The following is a 16,193-nucleotide window of genomic DNA, read 5'->3' on the forward strand; positions in this document are numbered from 1 at the left end:
TGAACAGAAATTGTCTCCCTTATGGGAGTAAACCCAATTCCCCAACAATTGCTCAAGTGGGCTTTACCATTGGTGTCTTACGTGCCTCGAATTGCATTCCACGTGCCTCCGAACTAATTCTACCTCCCACGTCTTGAGCCTATTCGGATCCATCCCAGACCTCGATGATCCTTATTGGTCTCGGTCGCATACTTGGTCCTCCAACTGTTAGCACGTCAGGAGAAATAGTTTCATGTCTCGACTTTCTTCACTTTTACGATGTCGCTCACCCAGAATTACGAACCGTCAGCTCTGACACTATACTTGCTAGCATCAGAGGAGCCCATGGGTGGGCTTGATACGCATGGGTGAACACCAACTTGACCCAAAGGTTTAAGGGCAAAATTTTTTTTCTTAAAAACAAATTTACAAGTGAATTTCTCAACAAAAAAAAGTGTATCCAATACTTTAAACACCCATTCTTGAATTTGGTTTTGTGTTCATAATGAACATGTGAAAATATGTGTCAACAACGACCACTATTACTAACAAGTGTTGCCAAGATTTTTATTTGCATTTTGGATTTACAATTTTCAGGGAATGAAGCACTAGGAATTATTTACTTTCTTGATACCACCTAGAAATTTTCCTATTTACCATACTATTATTGCTATTGTTTCCCTTCTTGCCTTCCCCTTCCCTTCATTTTTGTTATTTAGATCTATGACCATTAATTGTAAATTAAGGTTGTAAATCTTTATCAGTCATTACTGTGAGGTAGATTTTTAAGAAATGAAAGACCTATTTAAGTGGAGAGACCTCCTTCAATGGTGCACCAATAATGCTACTATCATTTTTTATAGAATTTGGGTTTGTCCTTGCCATAAAAAACAATCTAGGTCAGGTTTCACTTTCATAAGGTATAAGGAGTTTTATATAATTAAAACAGCTAACTTTGAATTATGGGCACTATCTAAATTCAAGTAAACTAAATTATTAACAATTACCTCTATCACCACCGGGCTTTGAGGACGATAGCTAACATTTGGTGATCATTTTAAAATCAAACAAGTGTCGACTACCAAAACATCGGTACATCTAACTTGTCCTTTTTTATCTTTAAAAATAAAGTTGCCACTTTATTTTAATTTTTGAAAATGCAACATAGAGGAAAACCTTTTTAAAAAGATTAGGTCCGAGAGTACAATTGTAAATAAGGAAGGTAACACTTTAAATTCATTCTTTTGGGAATTCAATGAGTTAGCACCCTAAAATGCCCATTCCTTTGAATGGTTACTATGCTTACTTTGAGTGTGTGTGTGTGTGTGTGTGTGTCCCATTTTGAAATGATTTTACTAAAAGCAATCATTTGAACTTGGGAAAAAAGTATGAAAACTAAAATTTGAAAACGAGGTGATTGACCTCCTGCAAAGGCCAATTGACCACCCTCCAAATTTTTGCTTCCCCTTCTAATTTGTTCATTTAAGAAATTATTTTTACCCTTATCCTTTGAAAAGGCTTTCATAGGACTTGTGCAGAAAACTAATCCTCATGAAAGTTCTACTGATTTAATGTCTAATCAAAATATGCATACAAGCACATAAAAAAAACAGAAACAATGAAGAAAAAATGAAAAAAAAAAAAAAGGAATGAGAGATTTAGGTTTTTTGTTTTGTGATAACCCCAAAAATGTATATACGAGTAGAACATGATAATAATAATAAAATAATAAAAAATGAATATTTAGTTTATATCAATACGAAAGTGTTTCTCTGTTAAGATCATTGATTCCATATTTGATGCCTAAGAAAGACATTGTCTTAGCGAGTGCTCAGAGACCATTGCGACTCAGTCACTCCCTGGAGGTCAACCTGGTCAAAATGGAAATTTATAGAATAAACAAAGTAGACGCAGAGGATGTAATGATTTCAAAATAAAATAAAAATTAATTAATTAAGTAAATTAATTAAAAACTAATTAAATGGGAGTGTCAGCAAACACTCACATTTTTTTTCATTTCCTCCACATGTATCCCCATCCCCATCCCAAGCTCATCTCATGTCAATTCTTTCATTTTAAAAAAAAAATTTAATTTCACCCCTCTCCCCACACTTTTTTAAATTTCATTTTCTTTTCTCAAAATTTTTCTATAAATAGGAAGCTTTTAGCCTTCATTTTTTTTTACAGAAAATTTTCCAAAGAAATAGAAGGATTAGTGAGTGAAATAATTAGTGGTGAAGGGAGAATTTTTGTTATACTTAAAATTCTCACTCACCCACTCTTTCTAATCTCATTTTCAAAGATATTCATTGTGACCACCTCACAAGGTTAAGTAAGAATAAGTAAGTTTTGATTATGTTAGTTATTTTTCATAAAATTTTCCCAAGTTTACTTTTATGCATATTTAATTATATAAGTTTTATCCTTAATATACTTGCATTTATTTTTGAGTTAAAAAATGTTCTAAACCCATCAAATATTTTACAGCATTAATTTCTATTCAAAAAAAATATTTTTAACACAAAAATTGTGTGGTGTGAGTTTATTTTTACGTTACATATTTCACAAAAATATGAGTAAAGATGACATGAGTTTATTTTTATGTTACGTATTTCATGAAAATATGAGTAAAAATGAGATCTTCATGATATTATTTTAATTGCATAAATTATATAATAAGATGTTTTCAAAACCTCTTATGACTCAGACGATACAGAAAATTACGAATGTTCGGTACCGTAACTTAAAGTTTAAACGGATTAGAATGCACTCACACTGTTTACAAAGTGGTTATATATGGTAGTGGATTTTTCTTGAGTGCACACCTGGTTCCGGGTCAGAACTTAATAGAGAAACTCTCACTTAATGATGATGTACGTTGATTTAGTTTGGCCAGCCAACCAACTAAGTCTAATCTTCAGACCGCACAACCCAGTCATGGGGTAAACATGACTTACGATTAACAGGCCTAAGGGAGGTTTTTATAGTATGTGTGTGTGTGTGTGTGTGTGTGTGTATAAAATTATGTGAACATAACTATTAAAGATTTGAAGGAAAAGTATATGTTTATGTGGACAGGGCCATTTTTGTGCCTAAATGATGATATAAAAGAAACGTATAATGAAAAGTATATATATATATATATATATATATGTATATAATTGAGTAATATAGTTAAAGTTTTTAAAATTAACAAGTTCAGTTTAACAGTTGCAATGTATAATTATAAAATTTTACTGCTATAGTTGATGGTAAAAGTTCTATATAGAAATTTTTAAATTTACATTTATTTTAAATGCAATCTTGAAGTTTCAGTATTAAATGTTATTTTACAAAATTGTTAGTTTTACTGTAATCCCAAAAGTGAGGTGAATTGGTATTTTAAAATTTTATCCCCTAGGTCAATCCACTAACAGCAGTATTACACAAGTTTAAGGTCAATCTAGTACATATAAAATAAATTAATATAAATATTCAGTGGAAATTGAACTGCACAAGTAATTTAACTAAGTATGTACAATAAAACAGTAAATGGAGATGACATCAAAAATGTTATCGAGGTTCGGCCAACTACCTACGTCCCCGCCTTGGCTAACAAGCATAAGGATTACACTATAAGCTCACTTAATGGGTAGAACAACACCTAATACAATCAGGTCAATTAACAGGACTGACCTCAACCTACACAATCAATCCTTCCGAGCTGGATTAATGCCCCCTCAGGCCACGCCTGGAATACAATAGATTCACAATACAAACCAGTTATAATGATTATGCTTCTCAATCAAGCAAATATATACCAATGATAATCAATCAATCACACATCAATAGTATAGGAATTGTAAGCTCGGTGATGTGATTTTGTACAAACAACACTTAGTAATGTATAATCTCAAATATGCACAAGAGTGTTCAAACAAACTATTCTTTGAAACAAGATATAAAAAATCTCAATATTAGATTAGGGTTTCAAAGATGCTGGTAAAAATATTCAAATAAACTCAAAAATATTTTTCTCAATGAAATAAGCACAAAAGTTGTTTGAAATAGAGCTTGTAAAATACATTGCATATAAAAATTATCACTTAAGGAATCTTGCAATAACAATGCTAAGATCATCAAGCTAATGAGTTTTCCCAACACTAGATTTATCAAGTTAAATGCGTGGATAAACTCTTGCTTAACTCTCAAAATCAAACATAATCAGCAACAACACAAATGAGAGTTTTAAGCAATCTAAAATGGAGCACTAGCACATTAGGAACTCTCACAATACTTGGATGATCAAAGAAAAGAGTGTATGAGAGTATTTGGAAGTAGTATAGGCAAAATAGGCTTAGTAAATTTGAGGGAATTTCTTGCTAATGATTTTGCTGATCTTGTGCTAATTTTTGCTAATGAGCCCCTATATATAGAAATGGGGCAAATTATAACCGTTAAGGACATAGGGGTAATCATTAATATTATTTTAAAACCATTTAAGAATATTAACCTCATTTAACCGTGCTTAACCATGGTAAAAATAAAACAACCCGAGAGTTTTTGGGTGCCCGATCCATGGTTCATTTGCCCGAATAGACTCAATCAAAAAAGTTTATTTTTGAAGTTTGGGTGCTTGAATATGGGCTCGGTTTGCTGAACCAAGGCGATTTCCATTCTGTCTGCGTTTCGGTTGCCTAGTTTAGAGTCTAGTTTACCAAACTCATGTGTTTGGTAGCCCGAGGAAATTTTGAACGTTAAGTTCGAGCTGCCAAGATGGTGGGAAAAGTCAGAATAGCGATTTGGTCGCCCGAGGATGCTACGGTCAAATTGGTTCGATCGCCCGAAAACCAAATCAACATTCTGATCGATCAAAGGTTCGATCACGTGAAGTTTTTTGAACACTACAGGTTCGGTTGCCCGAAACCTCATAATTTTTGCCTTTTATGCCCTATTTACTTCAATTATTTTTCCTAATAATATAAGTGATTATGGCGACTATTTTATGTGTTTGTGCATGGACCTAAGGACTTTCTAAGGTCTTTGAGCTTACAATTACCTACATGCATGATATGCAGAGATTATTACAGACATTTCCCTATATTACTATTACAGACCCAAATAGAGCAATAATATAAATTACAACAAAAGAAAATCTTCAAGGTCTTTAGAATTTGAGTCTTCATGTGTCATCAATTGATCTGCTAATATAGACCTGCACACAAACTTGATATTCATCAAATACCCGAGTATTTGTCATTATCAAAATCGGGCATGATCTAGTAGGTCAACATTCTCCTTCTTTTTTATGACGACAAATACACAATGCAAAAAGTGGGTACAACCTTGAAAGGCTCTCCCTGATAATATGCATAATGTGGAATATTTAATAGTGCAAAAATTTTAAAACATTTTCAAGTATCGAATTTTTGCCTCTTCTCCCCCTTTTGGCAACAACAAAAAGGGCTACGAAACATATAGTCATGGGCATTGGGTATGATTCATTTAGATACAAGATAGGTTTAGGAAAATTTTTAGAAATTTCGGCAGCAAGTCGTTTGAAAATAGAACATTTTCCCAAAAATACCTGTATAAAAATGACCTAATTGTGTTTTAAATTAACAGTTTATCCACAACTACTTAACTCAAACAATCCAGTATCATCAAGACATAAAACATAAAGATAATTATCAGCTTGCGAAAGATATGAAAATCATGCATTCCAAAACACAACCAAATTCATAAAGTTTAAACCAATGATAGATTTAAAGTGATACCAATTGTTAGACTTAAGATTGTTAGAAAGCTCCTCCTAAGTTTATGCAATCTATCAAATATATAGGAGGCATTGATTACACGCCTAAATTGCGTAATTAGGTATTTAAATTTATGCATTAAGAATTATATTTTTAATTAAATGTCTAATTACTCTCAATATTTTAAAATTGTGTTTTATTTATAATATTTGGATTTTATTAAGTAATTTATGAATTTTTGGTTTTTTTTTATCGCAGGGCAATTATTGGAAGCAAAAATCGACACTACTTCGTATTTTAGGCATAACTTTCTTGTTCGAGCTCTGATCGAGATGATTCAAAATTTTGGGAAAAGCTAAGAAAGTCTTCTACAACTTTCATGTTTTGAATTTTGAGAAATACAAGCTGTAGGAAGGTTAAAATCGGGCTTGAAATGCAAAACTAAATGTGTATTAAAAGAAGGAAGAAAAAAAAAAAGTGATGTGACCACATGAACAGTGGAGGAACCATATGCCAGAATTGAAGTCGTGCTTGGGAGGATTGAATTGAAAAAAAAAATGGTATTTAATGCAAAGAAGGTTAGGGTAAGAAGGGGAAAGCATGTAGGGTTTTGTTTTATTTTTCTTTAGATAGCTTTTCTTTTGGGGGGGGGGGGGGGGGGAGCAGCCGTGCGCATGCAGCAGCTGAAAGATGGAGGAGGCATGCATCTCTAGAAATCTCTCCTCTACGGCCACTCTCTCTCTCTCTCTCTCTCTCTCTCTCTCCTCTCTCTCTCTCTCTCTCTCTCTCTCTCTCTCTCTCTCTCTCGTTCTTTCTTTCTTTGAACCAAATTTTGTTAAAATTAATTTTATTGTTAAGTTTTTAATTCATTCAATTATAAATTTTTGTTTAGATTAACACTTTCTCTTTTCTTGTTTAAAAACTTTTGTTTAATTTTAAATCAATTCTTTTTTGAATACTCCTCTCTCTCTCATCTCCTCTCTCTACTCTCATCCCTCATCTCTTCCTTCTCGCTCTCTCTCTCTCTCTCTCTCTCTTGCATTTAAATTCTTGTTAATTATTTTCTTGGGTATTTTTATTATTAAAGTTAGTGTTTTTATTTAAAGTGTATTCTTACTTGGGTTTACGTTTAAAGTTAATATTTTTATTTAATTGTATGATTGCAGGGTTTACTTATTTCGTTATTCCGGTATTTAAATCTTGTTTTTAAACAGTTATTTTGTGTGTGTTTAATTTTTAGTTACGGTTTAAATTTCATTGCAAAAATCTCAAAAATCCTAAGAAACTAAATCTGAACTATGTTCAGTAAACTTTTGTTTTCTTATTTTCTTTTGGAATTACACTAAATTTGGAATTAAACTACATTCCCTAAGGAGACGATCTGCCCCTTAGGCTAATTATTACACGACTAAACTTATATACTTGGGATAGCTTCCGAGCTACTTATTTTTTGAGTGAGTCTTTTTGGCGCCGTTGATAGAGAATGTCAGTTTTAGTTTCAAATTAGTGTTTTTCCTGTTATTTTAATTTTTCTCTTGAAAAAGAAATTTTTTTTTTTTTTTTTTTTACAGTTTTGAAGAAAATATGGCTGCACCTGCACTACGCACGCTTATGGATTTTTTGCAGCTCACATGAACCATATAATCATCTTGCATCATATTGCCTAAGAATGCACAGAACTTTAACATTAAGCTTGGAATGATATCTGTGATACCTCAATTTTATGGGATGGAGTGTGAAAATTTGTATTAGCATTTAACTAATTTTGAGCTTGCACGTGTTACATTCATAAATGGGGCTGCTACTAATCAGGCAATTAGATTGCGTCTATTTCCTTTTTCATTGAAAGATAAAGCTAAGACGTGATTTAATTCTCTTAGGCCTAATTCTATCTCTAGTTGGGCTAATATGCAAAACAAATTTCTGCATAAATTTTTTCCCTTACAGAGAACTCAATTTTTGTAGGAACAGATCAGTCAATTCATGTAAAGAGTTGATGAGACATTTCATGAAAGCTGTGAGAGATTTAGAGGTCTAGTTAACATGTGTTCTCACCATAGATTTGAATCATGGCGCCTGGTCAACTATTTCTACACTGCATTGATTCCTGAATTAAAATAGTTCGTTCATACTATGTGTTCATGATATTTTTTTGATAATGAGCCTGATGAGGCATTGGATTTTCTGGATCATTTAGCTGACTATGCTCAGTAATGGAACACTAGGATTGACAGAAGACCAATTGCAGTTCAACCATTGAGAGCAGTACATGGTGGAGAGTGGTATGAACTGAAAGATGATTTTTGTGTTGAGACACGTCTAGCTAAACTCACCAGAAGAGTGGAGGCTATGGAGATGGAAAAGGAGAATAGTACACAATAATTTGGAATCAACCTTCTCAGTCCTACGCACCCCCTTATTAGTCGTCATATCATCAGGCTGCCTTTCAGCATCAGTATCAATCACAATAGATCTTAGAGTTATACACCTTCAAGATTTCAATCTAATGCAACACCTGCTCCACCGGAGAAGTCTCTTGAGGATGTCTTTCAACAGTTCATGCAAATTCAAGTCACAACTAACAATCAGTACACTCAGGCCATAAATGAATTGTGGGACACCATTAATGAGATGAGCACGCAGTTGAATATCTTAGAAAAAGGGGAATTTTTGGTAGAACCTCAGCCTAATCCTAAAGAATACTAGTACCAACAACAACAAATACATAATGTTTCTTTTGAGATAGCAGAGGTCGTTATTACTTCGATAAGTGGAAAAGAAATTCCCCAACTTGAGATACTCACTGACAGACCAATAGTTGTCCTGATACCTGAAGTTACGATTGAGACAGATGAAGTCAAAGAAAAATTAGAGGAAGCGGGCCTAGAAGTGAAGAAGTCGGTTAATGAGGAGACCGAGACCAGTAAGGTGTACCAGCTTGTGGTACCTTACCCTTAGAGATTGACAGCCGTGGAACCATCACTCCCTACTAGAGTAAATGTTACAGAGTGCAACGCTAAAGCAAATCCCCATAGTGGTACGGTGATGAGTACACCCGATAAAGAGGGTGAGCAGACTGGTGAGAGTTTAATTTTCAAAGAATCAGGTAAAAATTTTAATGTTAATGCTTCTGAAGAACCAAAGGTAACTACTCCAAAAACTTTACTTCAAGGACCAATTCTTAAAGAAGTGAATTTTCTGGAAAATATACTGAATAAAGATCCTTTCTTGTTAAACAAAGAAAGCAGTCTACACATATTTTGTTTGGTACCTTAGAACGTATTGATTTATTTGAGGCTAAATTTTGTGCAAGTAACAAGACTGATTCATCGTGGCGACTCAAATTTGGAGGCTCGCTAGTTCAATTTATAGCCTGCACCCACCAGATGAAATTCCTCCAAAGCCTCCACCAAACTGACTATGATGTTTTTCTTTCCCTTCTTTTCATTTTCTTTTACCTTACTTTATTTTTAGTTTATTTTCAGATATTTTTTTTTGTAGTTTCAGTTTTTTTGTTTCATTACTTCTCCACCCGGGTACGCTCTACTTCTCCCGTGCACATCTTTTCTTTTTCCCCTATGCTTTCATATTGAGGATAATGTTCCACTTTAGTTGGGGGGGTGAGAATTTACATGTGACACTGTGCACATCCACTTGCTAAGTTTTATATTAATTAATTAAAAAAAGAAGAAAGAAAGAAAGGGTATTGAGGATAGATGATCATGTCATGATTAACACTGACGTATACCCTTCACATACTTGCTGACTCACTTCTAAAAATGAGTAGCACTGGGGCTATCCCAAGTATAGGAGTTATATCGTGTAATAATTATCCCAAATAGGCAAGATCGTATCCACGGGGAATGCTGATTAATTCTAAACTAGCGCGAAATAGACAAAGAAAATAAGAAAACAAATTCTACTGTACATGGTTCAAATTCGAAATCTTAGGATTTTTTGAAAGTTTGTGGTATAATTAAAACATATTAAAATCTAAAACAAGAACATAACGTAAACAACTAAGCTAACCTAGTACAATCCATTCAACTATCCAAATAAACAATAACCAAATCAAACAAGCAAAATGACCAACTCCTCAAACATTAATCTCATAAAGGCATTCAACAATTAAATGAACCTAAAAAGGGGCCTAAACAAAAATGAATTAAACTTAAACAAAGGCCTAACAAGGATAAACTATACCTAAAAAAACACGAAAATGAATTCAACTTAAATAAAATCTTAAACAAAAATGAACCACATTTAAACAAAACCTAACACTCACTCAAGTACTTAAACAGATTAAATCCACATTAACTAAGCTTAAACAAAGCAAAATTAACCCAACAATATTAAGTTCCATTAAATACTAAAATGACATTGAAGTCTAAGCAACTAATTAATTAACGTAACAAGAGAACTAGAGATGGAGTGAAACAATAAAATAACTCAACTTAACAATGAAACCAAGATAAAAAAAAAAAAAAAGATTCTGGATTTGACAATAAAAATAAACTCAGCTGAATTTTTAAACTAAATTTAACAATAAGTTAACTCAAGATGAAATTGAAGTAAATTAATAAACAACAAATTCCAACAAAATAATTTAAAATGACATTAAACCAAAATACTACAACTAGATGACAATAAGAAATTTAAAATAACATAAAAATAACATAATACAAGTAGATAAATATAAGGACGAGAGAGAGAGAGAGAGAGAGAGAGAGAGAGAGAGAGAGAGAGAGAGAGAGAGAGAGAGAAGAGTTGGAATGGAGATGGAAGGACACGAGGAGTTTCGGCACAGCAACTATGCTGCTGTGTTTCTTCTTTGCTGCGGCGCGCAAACAAGAGAGCTCTCCCAAAAAACCCTTGCCTCTATCCTCCTCCTTTCTTTTTTTATATTCCCCCTTTCTTTTGGCTTTTTCCCTTTTTAGTTTTGCCACACTGCCAACCTTCACTCCCCTTCACGTGCCCACTGCCAACACCTCCTTTCCAGCTTGCCAGCCAACAAAAACCCACACACATACACGTGTAAGCTTTTATTTGTTTCTTTCATTTTAAGTTTATGTCCCCCAGCAAACAAGTCCAATTTTTATCATACTAAAGCTTGTATCTCTCAAAATTCAAAACACAAAAGTTGTAGATCTCTTTCTCAGTTTTTCCCAAATTTTTTCAATCCTCTCGATCGGAGCTCAGACGAGAAAGTTATGCCCAGATTACGGAGTAATGTCAAAACAGTCCATAAAACAGCATATGGTAACTTCACGTCCAATTTCGACCTTGATGCAGTTAGTATTTCTCAAAACGCAAAACAAGAAAATTGTAGAGCGTTTTCTTATATTTTTATAGCATCTTAAATCATCAAAATTGGAGGTTGGATGAGAGAGTTACGTACAGATTACAAAGTAGCGTCAATTTTTAACTTCCAATAATCGTCCTGCGATAAATAAATAAATAAAAAACCAAAAAATCATAATTTACTTAATAAAACGCAAATATTATAAATAGGACACAATGTTAATTATTGAGATTAATTAGGCATTTAATTAAAAATATAATTCGTAATACATGAATTAAAACACCTAATTATACAATTTAAGCGCATAATCACTAGCATATAACCTAAGAATTACACACTCGAGTCATTTATGGGTAGTTTCTCTTTATATGACTTTGTAACTCCATGAAGGTTGATTGGTAGTTATTTCGTGTTAATCTGGCAATATAAACTCCTGTATTTACATGGTATTTCATGAGACTGAAAATACACGTTCACGTGACTTGTAGCACTTAGGATTTCTTGTGAGCACTGAGAGAGCGCCTGTGGCAACTATGACACCTTATGAGGTACTATTAAACCATTTATCATACTTTTGAGTTTTTGACGTCTGCTTAGAGTTCATGAAACTTAACTTTCCCTTCTTTTCTAGGTATTCTTTGTACACTAATCTCTATTTTTGACTTGCTAGCCTAGAGGTGACATCTAGTGGGGAGATAGAAACTTAGGTCTTGTAGCCTACTCAAGATGTGAAGGCCGAGCCACCCCTAGAAGTAAACTTATTTCTTAGACTACTATTTGAGCTTGATTCACATAAGTGGTATGAAGACAACAAAAGAAGTGTAATGATTGTCCTAATTGACCATGAAAAGAAAGAATTGAGAAATGAGTAGAAGAAAGAATAAGAAAAATGGAAATGCACATGAATTGAAATGTTAATACCTGCTCCACACAAATACCATAAAAAGTCAGGGACACGATACATGTTCTCCACATATGATGACTCTTCAACCGCTTAATGCCTCAGATGTATTCACGTCTGGTTTGTGAATAAGTTGATCTAGGGTGGTTTTGGTTGGATATGGCAAGTAGGTAAGAAGATGTTAGGGTGAAGGACTCGACACCTCACAAATAGGTTGGATCCTTTTCAGACTAGTCCACTCCATACATTTAGCGTTTGTTCCTTTCAATATGTGGGATGTTTGATCACGACACTCCTCCTCACATATGATAAATGAACCCATCCTTTTTGAATATTTTTTAGGGTATACCAGTTAGGCTGAGTTAAAAGGATTGTTCTGTAGGTGTCCATGGATATCCTGGGTGTAACGAGTCATACACATTACACATACCTCGAGATCTCGTTTGTTAATACTCGGATTTATATGACTACATTAACTCTGAATTATATTGCTGGTTAACTATATATGAGTATCATGTTCCTAATGACTATATAATGATGAAACTTGCATGAATGACTTGCTTCGGAATTGCGTGAATTGTATAACCTTGTGTGTAATCTGGTGATATTCCTATATGTGAAATGGTATATTTGTGTTGCATGTGCATTCATTGAATATTCATTGGAATTGGTGTTTGTGGGTGTCGCCCTAGAAATCCTCACGAGACTACAACTCGTCCACTAGGATCGACCTAGGGGTTTAAAGTCTTGTTGCATTTGGTAAATGCAACTGTGTTTCCTGCGAAAGAGGAGGTAGATAGGGTTTGGTAGTTTTCTTAACTTTTGGCTTGCTCGAGTACTAGTAAAACTTTATGGCATGTGGTTTTCACGAATACTGAAATTTTAGTTTCTACTCTCCTGATTTGATTGCATTCACATTATTTTCTAGAGACTAACAAAACGTTAGTTGGGGGGTGTGATTACGCGCCTAAATTGTGTAATTAGGCATTTAAATTCATGCATTAATAATTATATTTTTAATTAAATGTCTAATTACTCTGCATTCACGTTATTTGCTAGAGACTAGCAAAACGTTAGTTGAGGGTGTGATTACACGCCTAAATTGCGTAATTAGGCATTTAAATTCATGCATTAATAATTATATTTTTAATTAAATGTATAATTACTCTCAATATTTTAACATTATGTTCTATTTATAATATTTGAATTTTATTGAGTAATTTATGAATTTTTGGTGTTTTTTTATCGCAGGGCAATTATTGGAAGAAAAAATCAACACTATTTTGTATTTTGGGCATAACTTTCTCGTTCGATTTTTGATTGAGACGATTCAAAATTATAGGGAAATATGAGAAAGTGTTCTACAACTTTTGTGTTTTGAGTTTTTAGAAATACGGACTATAGGAAGGTTGAAATTGGGCTTGAAGTGAAAAATTGACTATGTGTTAACAAAAGGAAGAAAAAAAGTAGAGCATTTCCCAAAAACATCTATATAGAAATGACCTGATTGAGTTAAAATTTTCAATTATCCGCAACAATCAGTTCAAACAATTCAGTATGATCAAAAACAATAAACAAGAGTATAACTATCAACATGCAAGAGATATGATAGTCATGCATTACAAACTATAAATAAATTCACAAAGCATGAAATATAGTAATGAAGCACACAAACTGTATATAACAAACATGATTAGACCAGAAATATACACAAATCATTGCAATTGAAACATATTATAAGACTCGTGAAAGATTTAAGTTAAAAGCACACGACATATGATACCAAATAGAAGGTTTGAGCATAAAAGTAGTATAACTAGTTCGTATGCATTTTCATTTGAAGTTATCGAATCAGTTATGCAATTTAAAAACATATAGTACATAATAATAAGGCAAGTGATAAAGATTTTAGTTTTGAAATTTGATCTTTCCAAAAGTACATGTAAATAAATGTATATGTATATAATAATAATATATATCCCCCTTATAATGTTTGCAAAATGGTACTGGGGGTTGTTTGCTGAAAAAGAAGCTTTAATTTAAAACAAACAAGCACAAATTTTATGGTTTGTCAATTAAGCACATACTAAAATGTAATCATAAAATCACAACCATAATGATCCTAAAAATTTAACAATCACATACAAGATCATATGACAAGTGCAAACAACTGTGGTTATATAAACAAAGATTTTCAATAATATCATTTTAGTTAAGCACATGCCACACTCGATTCAAAACAAATCTAATCTAAAAGGTGTTGGTGAGCATAACATGATAGACAATTTAATTTAAGATGCTCCCCCTATCAATTTGAATTCTAATTTAGATGCAACAAACTGCTTATACCATATAGAGAATTATTTCATCATACCTAGTAGTATAAGTCATCATTTTGAATCCTTTAAACTAACCATACTAATGATTTATTAATAATATTTTGATTAGTATGGTCATCCCTATAGGCAACAAATGCATCATAAATAGATATTAAGACATGCAATGTAGTTCATGAACCAAGAACATTTCATATCAAATCATAAAGCGTTAAGCACATGATATAATGTTCAAGGTTTTCTAAAGAGCCTCAATATTCAAGAAGCACAACATGATGCATATGAGCCCATTATACTCTTTTCTAGGGATGGAGCTGAGCTCCTCACAATACTTGATGATTATGTTAGGATAAAATTTAATTATTTAAATGATTTTCACTCATCCTTTCAAAAATATTTTAACTTTAATTTTATTATAATCATCTTTGGACAAGGTTTTATGTTGGGAAAAGTCTATCGAAATTTCGGAAGCATACCGCCTATAAATTGGACATTTTCTTATAAAACATATACCTGATAGATTCAAACAAACAATTTATAATTCAGTTCAAGGCACACGAGAACCTATATCCACTACCAGTATGCAATACACATCACTACATCCGCCATGTAGGAGGCTTTCAATACAAGCATGCAATCCAGTAGTATAATCAACTCAAGATATTCAATGTAGCTCAATAGTAGATCGTGCTAGAAAAATACATAAACTATCCATCAAAGAGATTATAACTATTCATTGAGTCATGGATAGTGCTGCAATGCTATACACAGATAAGCATAAAGGCATAAACAATATAAGGATATGAGAGCATTTTAATTTATATAGATATGAAGAATAAAAACTCCCCCTCAATTATGTACTCTACTCATTTTATGTCATCATATGCTTTAAGTTTCTTGGCCAAGTGTTCAATGATATAAATTTGGCATTTTGATTATAGGCTTAATCGACCAAAAAGTCACAATGAATATCTTTTCTATGAGCTAAGTCTATCTTGCCTCTTTTCTTATGAATCTCAATACATGTGAGAGACACAAATTTAAATGGCTTTGAACTTTTAGTGACCGTGCATAAGTTTCCTTTAAAATATATTTCTTCTTCTAGATTGAGACCTAGGCGATCAACCTAGCCATTCAACTCATTTCTAAGGATATGAAGCTCTAAAGGATATGACTTAACATTTTGAGAGCTGATGAGACGAAGTAAAGAATAAATACTCTTAACAGTTAAATTTCTATTAAGTTCAGAAGAGTATTTAGGAGAGGTAGGACATTGTTCAAAATGTATTCGCGCTAGCTAATATGTCCTAACAGTTAGACCAAGAGCAACTAGGAGTATATTATTATTTATGGAACAGTGCTCTTTGGAGGATGGAAAATATCCTTTAGATATGATCACAATTTAGAGCGAGGATACGAACCAAGTAATGGGAGAAACCTTACCAAATATGATCGTGGTTTAGTAAGGAGTCCTATGGATGGGATGGTGAACTAAAATAGAGGATTTTTATATTTTAAGTACAAAGGGAATATTTTGATTCCTTTACTGATTACCTCAAAATTTGATTACGAGGGATGTCTTTTAAACAAGCACTTGTATAATAGGCATTTGTGATCATTAGTGTTTAAGCCTAGAGTAATGACGGCTACTTGTTCAAGGCTTTTAAGTTCAAGGATGGGTTTAGGATTAAATGATATATAGTGTGATATGGATTCCCTAAACCACAAACTTGTGTAATGGACAATGTATGTTTAACTTAAGATGTTTACATTTAAGTATAAGCTAAGCATTTTGAATTGTTTACCAAAAAAAAATGTTTTATCCATTTTGAAACTGGATTTTATTCAATTTTTGTATTGGCTTGGTTATCTTATGATTCTTAGTATGACAATAGTGTAATATACTAAGATTTGGAATTTTAAGCATGCACCACTCCCCG

This window comes from Malania oleifera, chromosome 6 (assembly GCF_029873635.1).
Source record: "Malania oleifera isolate guangnan ecotype guangnan chromosome 6, ASM2987363v1, whole genome shotgun sequence".
Taxonomy (NCBI): domain Eukaryota; kingdom Viridiplantae; phylum Streptophyta; class Magnoliopsida; order Santalales; family Ximeniaceae; genus Malania; species Malania oleifera.